The sequence below is a fragment of the Salvelinus sp. IW2-2015 genome, linkage group LG19 (genome assembly GCF_002910315.2).
Source record: "Salvelinus sp. IW2-2015 linkage group LG19, ASM291031v2, whole genome shotgun sequence".
In the NCBI taxonomy this organism is placed as follows: domain Eukaryota; kingdom Metazoa; phylum Chordata; class Actinopteri; order Salmoniformes; family Salmonidae; genus Salvelinus; species Salvelinus sp. IW2-2015.
In genome coordinates, this window is record NC_036859.1 from 37,767,430 (window position 1) to 37,774,054 (window position 6,625).

The window sequence follows — 6,625 nt, forward strand, 5'->3', positions numbered from 1 at the left end:
GAATGAGTAGGTGTCCAAACTTTTGACTRATACTATATATATATTACCCACCCGCACAGGTGGCGAAATGACAAGTATACTGAACAAAAAAAGAAACGCAACAAATCAGGCTGTAATCTATGGATTTCACATGTCTGGGCAGAGGCGCAGCCATGGGTGGGCCTGGGAGGGCATAGATCCACCCACTGGGGAGCCAGGACCAGCCAATCAAAATGGCTTTATTATAGACACAAATAATCCTCAGCACCACCCCTCGCCTCTCTGACATTACATTACATTTAAGTCATTTAGCAGACGCTCTTATCCAGAGCGACTTACAAGTTGGACAATCCTGCAGGTGAAGAAGCCGGATGTGGAGGTCCTGGGCTGGTGTGATTACACATGGTCTGCGTTTGTGAGGCCGGGATCCCGAGTGGYRCAAGGCACTGCATCTCCGTGCTAGAGGCATCACTACATGCTTTATCACAAACTGCCGTGATTAGGAGTACCATAGGGCGGCACACAATTGGCCCAGCGTTCTCCGGGTTACGGTTTGGCCGGGGTAGGCCATCATTACTTTAAGATATGAAGGTCAGTCAATGTGGAAAGTGCAGACACAAAAACCATCAAGCGCTATGAGGAAACTGGCTCTCATAAGGACCGCCACAGGAAAGGAAAACCCAGAGTTACCTCTGCTGCAGAGGATAAGTTCATTAGTTACCAGCCTCAGAAATTGCAGCCCAAATAAATGCTTCAAAGTTCAAATAACAGGCATCTCAACATCAACTGTTCAGATGAGACTGTGTGAAATCATGCCTTCATGGTCGAATTGCTGCAAAGAAACCACTACTAAAGGATACCAATAATAAGACTTGCTTGGGCCAAAAAACACGAGCAATGGACATTAGACCGGTGGAAATCTGTCCTTTGAGTCCAAATTTGAGAGTAGGTGAACGGCTGATCTTCGCATGTGTGGTTCCCACCGTGAAGTTGCAACATTTTACATTGACTATTCAATAACATATTGCTTCGTCTGCAAACACCTGACACGTGGCCAAACTTTTGACACTTCTTGCATTGCATCCGATTTTTCACGAATGACCTCACGGCGTATCTTATATTTCCCAGTAGATGCATCAATAATGCAGATAAACGTTTACTCCTTTTCTCATTCTCCGTACGGGTCAAGCGACATGCATTAATTACTCCTGGAATGTCTAGCCTAAGATACTGATTTCCAATGTCCAACCGGGACGCCAGCGAACACCTTTTACCGATGCCCGCTCCAAAAATCAAAGCTTTCCACTTTTTAATTGTTAAAAACAAATTATTATTTACAATGACAGCCTACCGGGGAACAGTGGGCTAACTGCCATGTTCAGGGTCAGAACGATCTTTTTACCTTGTCAGCACGGTGATTCAATCCAGCAACCTTTCAGTTACTGGCCCAACGCTCTAACCACTAGGCTAATTTGCAAGCCAGAATACATGCTCCTTTTGCCCTTTATATATCAACTCCATACCACTCCTGGTTACTTTGACTGCATCCAATTTTCCCAGCGCTGCCTTCACAAGGTTTTACCAAATGAACATCTTTGTCAAAAAAAAGTACTACAACAAGCGACGATTCACACATTTTCCACAACAATTTTAGCCCTTTTTGTTCCATTATTGGATTTCACTGTTGTCCGTCCACCCATCCTTCTCACTAACTGTACTMGACACACTTTCARCTTCAAACAACACTTCTGCTTCCGCCATCTCAACCTCCTTCCCTCCGGCACTCGCCAAGCTCTACCGACCGACTAGAGGCTCTATTGTGTATTGCTGTCTTTCTCAGGTCGGCGTGCAAATTACACATCTAATAGTCTCACACGTTGACAACTTTGTTCCTAGGGCAGCKCTGCCTTGGGRATAGAAGGAATACGATTGGCTTGCWCATGTCAATGGSCGGAGTTACCACGTTCGCAGCACTAGTGCTTGCTACTACGAACTTACCAACGGGTAAGCTACTCAAAATTACTTTTATCTACAACCAATCTTACAATGYTAACTATGCACTGACTAATACAACAATATCTAGCTGATATTAGCTTGATAGGTGGGTCGTCAATCCATGTAGCTATCTGTTAGGTAGATTGTTAGTAACTCTGTCTCCCTCAGCTGGGTCAATCACAGTAATTTGTTTAATATGATGTACATTCAATAAACCCCTACTGCCCCCTGTCTCGAGGGTAGTCCCTGACTCCCTTGTTGCTCCTGCCCCAGTTACTGCTGTTAGTTTAGTCCCTGACTCCCTTGCTGTCGCTGGGGTAGCCTCTCACCCCCTTGTTGACACTCTGTTGCACTGCTCGGGCCGTGTCTCTTGTTATTCTGCAAAAGTCATAGAAATGCCGTCTGGTCGTAGTTCCCTTTCTATTGGCCCCTGCAGCTCCTGTTTTTTTTTTTTTTTGACCTTGTGTTCTGTTACTGTTTCTCCTCACTGTCTGAGGGGCACCTGAGCCCCTCAWAACTACGGAAGATACCAGTTTCCCAAATTCTGCCTGGCTTGATTGTGTCCCTCTTTCCCCATGGTGCCGCTTGGACACCGTGTCCGTCTATCCTTGTCTCTAACTGAAATGTTYAGGTAATTGATGACAGATTGACAATTCTCACATTAAATCATGCCAAAGGGAGTTTTCATGTACAGTTGAAGTTTACATACACTTAGGTTGGAGTCATTAAAACTTGTTTTTCAACCACTCCACAAATTTCTTGTTAACGAACTATAGTTTTGGCAAGTTGGTTAGGACATCTACTTTGTGCATGACACAAGTCATTTTTCACAGACAAGTTTATTTCACTTAATTCACTGTATCACAACTCCAGTGGGTCAGATGTTTACATACACTAAGTTGACTGTGCCTTTAAACAGCTTGGAAAATTCCACAAAATTATGTTATGGCTTTAGAAGCTTCCGATAGGCTAATTGACATCATTTGAGTCAATTGGAGGTGCACCTGTGGATGTATTTCAAGGCGTGCCATTTTACTTGACATCATGGGAAAATCTAAAGAAAATCAGCCAAGACCTCAGAAAAGATTTTGTAGAACTCCAAGTCTGGTTCATCCTTGGGAGCAATTGAAGGTACCACGTTCATCTGTACAAACACCATGGGACCACGTAGCCGTCATACCGCTCAGGAAGGAGACGTGTTCTGTCTCCTAGAGATGAACGTACTTTGGTGCAAATCAATCCCAGAACAGCAAAAGAACCTTGTGAAGATGCTGGAGGAAATGGGTACAAAAGTATCCATATCCACAGTAAAACGAGTCCTATATCGACATGAAAGGCCGCTCAGCAAGGAAGAAGCCACTGCTCCAAAACCGCCATTAAAAAAAGCCAGACTACGGTTTGCAACTGCACATGGGGAGAAAGATAAGACATTTCTCCAAAAAGTACAATGGTCTGATGAAATAGAACTGTTTGGCCATAATGACCATCGTCATGTTTGGAAGAAAAAGGGGCTTGCAAGCCGAAGAACACCATCSCAACCGTGTAGCACGGGGGTGGCAGCATCATGTTGTGGGGGTGCTTTGCTGCAGGAGGACTGGTGCACTTCACAAAATGAGATGGCATCATGAGGTTGTCAAATTATGTGGATATATTGAAGCAACATTTCAAGACATCAGTCAGGAAGTTAACTTGGTCGCAAATGGGTCTTCCAAATGGACAATGACCCCAAGCACACTTATGGCTTAAGGACAACAAAGTCAAGGTATTGGAGTGGCCATCACAAAGCACTGACCCCAATCCAATAGAAAATTTGTAGGCAGTACTGAAAAAGCGTGTGCGAGCAAGGAGGCCTACAAACCTGACTCAGTTACACCAGCTGTCAGGAGGAATGGGCCAAAATTCACCCAACTTATTGTGGAAGGCTACCCGACACGCTTGAACCAAGTTAAACAATTTAAAGGCAATGCTACACTCAATTAGTATTTGGTATGTAAACTTCTGACCCACTGGGAATGTGATGAAAGAAATAAAAGCTGAAATAAATCACTCGCTACTATTATTCTGACATTTCATTCTTAAAATAAAGTGGTGATCCTAACTGACCTAAGACAGGGAATTTTTACTAGGATTAAATGTCAAGAATTGTGAAACCTGAGTAAATGTATTTGGCTAAGGTGTATGTAAACTTCCGACTTCAACTGTAGCTGTTTTGCTGGGTGATAAACACCTTCACCCTAACCCTCACAAGCACAGGGCCACGCCTATGTTGTAATTATGTAATACTTTACTCAGTTAAATCACTCCCATAAAATAGTTATGGTCACTAACTTTAAACTTTTGATGTACCAGGCTTAGCTATATGTACAATTGGCTAGGTACAAGGTGGTCTACATAAATTGCAATTATGTAGACACCGCACCACCATTGTCAGCTGAAATTTGAATATGTCAAGTAGTGAAAGACATGCAAAGTCTAAATGACATACCTACTAGTCTAGACGAATTAGCTCCTTTGGGACAAACAAATGTACTACATTTTAGGAAAATTGATGCATTCTTCAATGTACGTAGCATAAAAAGCAAACATCTCTCTCACCAGCACATTGCCGCCCTGACATGCGTAAGACCAAGATGCTTTACTTAGAGCAAAGGACACAGTCTTGTCCTTCACCTAACATACATATTAATTAATGACATTAAATAAGCTTTGCACTGACAGCAATCCATTTCAAAATGTAGTTACATACCCTTTTTTTTTGGCCCAATAGCTGTACAGCAATGGCTGCAGACTTTAATTCAAACAAGGATTATACTGTATATTATGTATAATTCTTAGTGCAGAGTTGGAGATAATCCAAGATGACAAAAATGAGTGATACACACCTAATTGGGCAAATAGGTCAAGGTCTCAAATTTGGCCGAATGACACACGTGCTCGGTCCACTCAGTGCAAAAATATTATTGGAAAATAAATGTATTGCTCTTTTTAAATTTAATATATCAAAATGTTTAAGACCAATTTCTCCATGTGGATACAAGTTAGGAATGTGTGTAAATTTGACCATTTATTGTGTGGACATCATTGCTTGCACTGACCTTCTGCTTTTGGGTGGTCAAATGACTGACATGCCTTAGCTTCTGCAAACATTCTGGAAGGTACAGTTGTTACTGTTTAACCTATCCACAAACAATAACTTCACCAACATGACAAGAGGTCAATGACCACAGGTTTAATATATGGAAGGGGTGATGGCGGTATGTCTCCATCTGAGGCTGGTGGGAGGAGCTTTAGGAGGACGGGTTTACTGTAATGGCATGAATGGAACAGAGTCAAACGTGGTTTCCATATGTTTGATATCATTCCATTTTTCCATTCCAGCCATTGAGCCTCCTATAAATCAAATCTCAAATTTTATTTAGCTAAAAATAGATAAACAGCGAGTAGCAACAATGTAAAAAAGGTGGTCAAAGCCAATAGTCTGGGTAGCCATTTGATTAACTGTTTAGCAGTCTTATGGCTTGGGGGGTAGAAGCTGTTGTAGACTTTTAGACCTAGACTTTGCCATGCGGTAGCAGAGAGAACAGTCTGACTTGGGTGGCTGGAGTATGATCATTTTTAGGGCCTTCCTCTGACACCGCCTGGTATAGAGGTCATGGATGGCAGGAAGCTTGGCCCCAGTGATGTTCTGGGCCGTTCGCACTACCCTCTGTAGCGCCTTGCAGTTGCCATACCAAGTGGTGATGCAACTAGTCAGGATGTTCTTGATGGTGCAGTTGTAGAACCTTTGAGGCTCTAAGCCAAATAAATATTTTCAGTCTCCTGAGGGGGGAATAGGAATTGTCATGCCCTCTTCACTACTATCTTGGTGTCCACATCACTAACAAACTCATTGTCCAAACACACCAAGGAACTTAAAGCTCTTGAACCGCTCCACTACAGCCCCGTAGATGTGAATGGCGGTGTGCTCGGCCCTCCTTTTCCTGTAGTCCACAATTAGCCCCTTTGTCTTGTTCACGCTGAGGGAGAGGTTGTTGTCCTGGTACCACACTGCCAGGTCTCTGTCCTGCTCCCTATAGGCTGTCCCATCATTGTCGGTGATCAGGTCTACCACCGTTGTCGTCTGCAAACTTAATGGTGTTGGAGTCGTGGGTGAACAGGAAGTACAGAAGGGGACTAAGCACGCACACCTGAGGGGTCCCTGTGTTAAGGATCAGTGTGGCAGATGTGTTGCCCACCCTTACCACCTGGGGGCTGGCCGTCAGGAAGTCCAGTTGCAGAAGGTGTTTAGTCCCAGGGTCCTTAGCTTAGTGATGAGCTTTGTGAGCACTGTAGTGTTGAACACTGAGCTGCAGTCAACGAACAGAATTCTCATGTAGGTGTTCATTTTGTCCAGTTGGGAACGGGCAGTGTGGAGTGCAACAGAGATTGCGTCATCTGTTGGGGCAGTATGAAAATTGTAGTGGGTCTAGGGTTTCCGGGATGATTGTGTTGTGACCCATGACCAGCCTTTCAAAGCACTTCATGGCTACAGACGTTAGTGCTACAGGACGTTATTAATTTAGGCAGGTTACCTTCGTTTCCTTGGGTATAGGGACTATGGTGTTCTGCTTGAAAAATGTAGGTATTATAGACTCGGTCAGGGAGAGGCTAA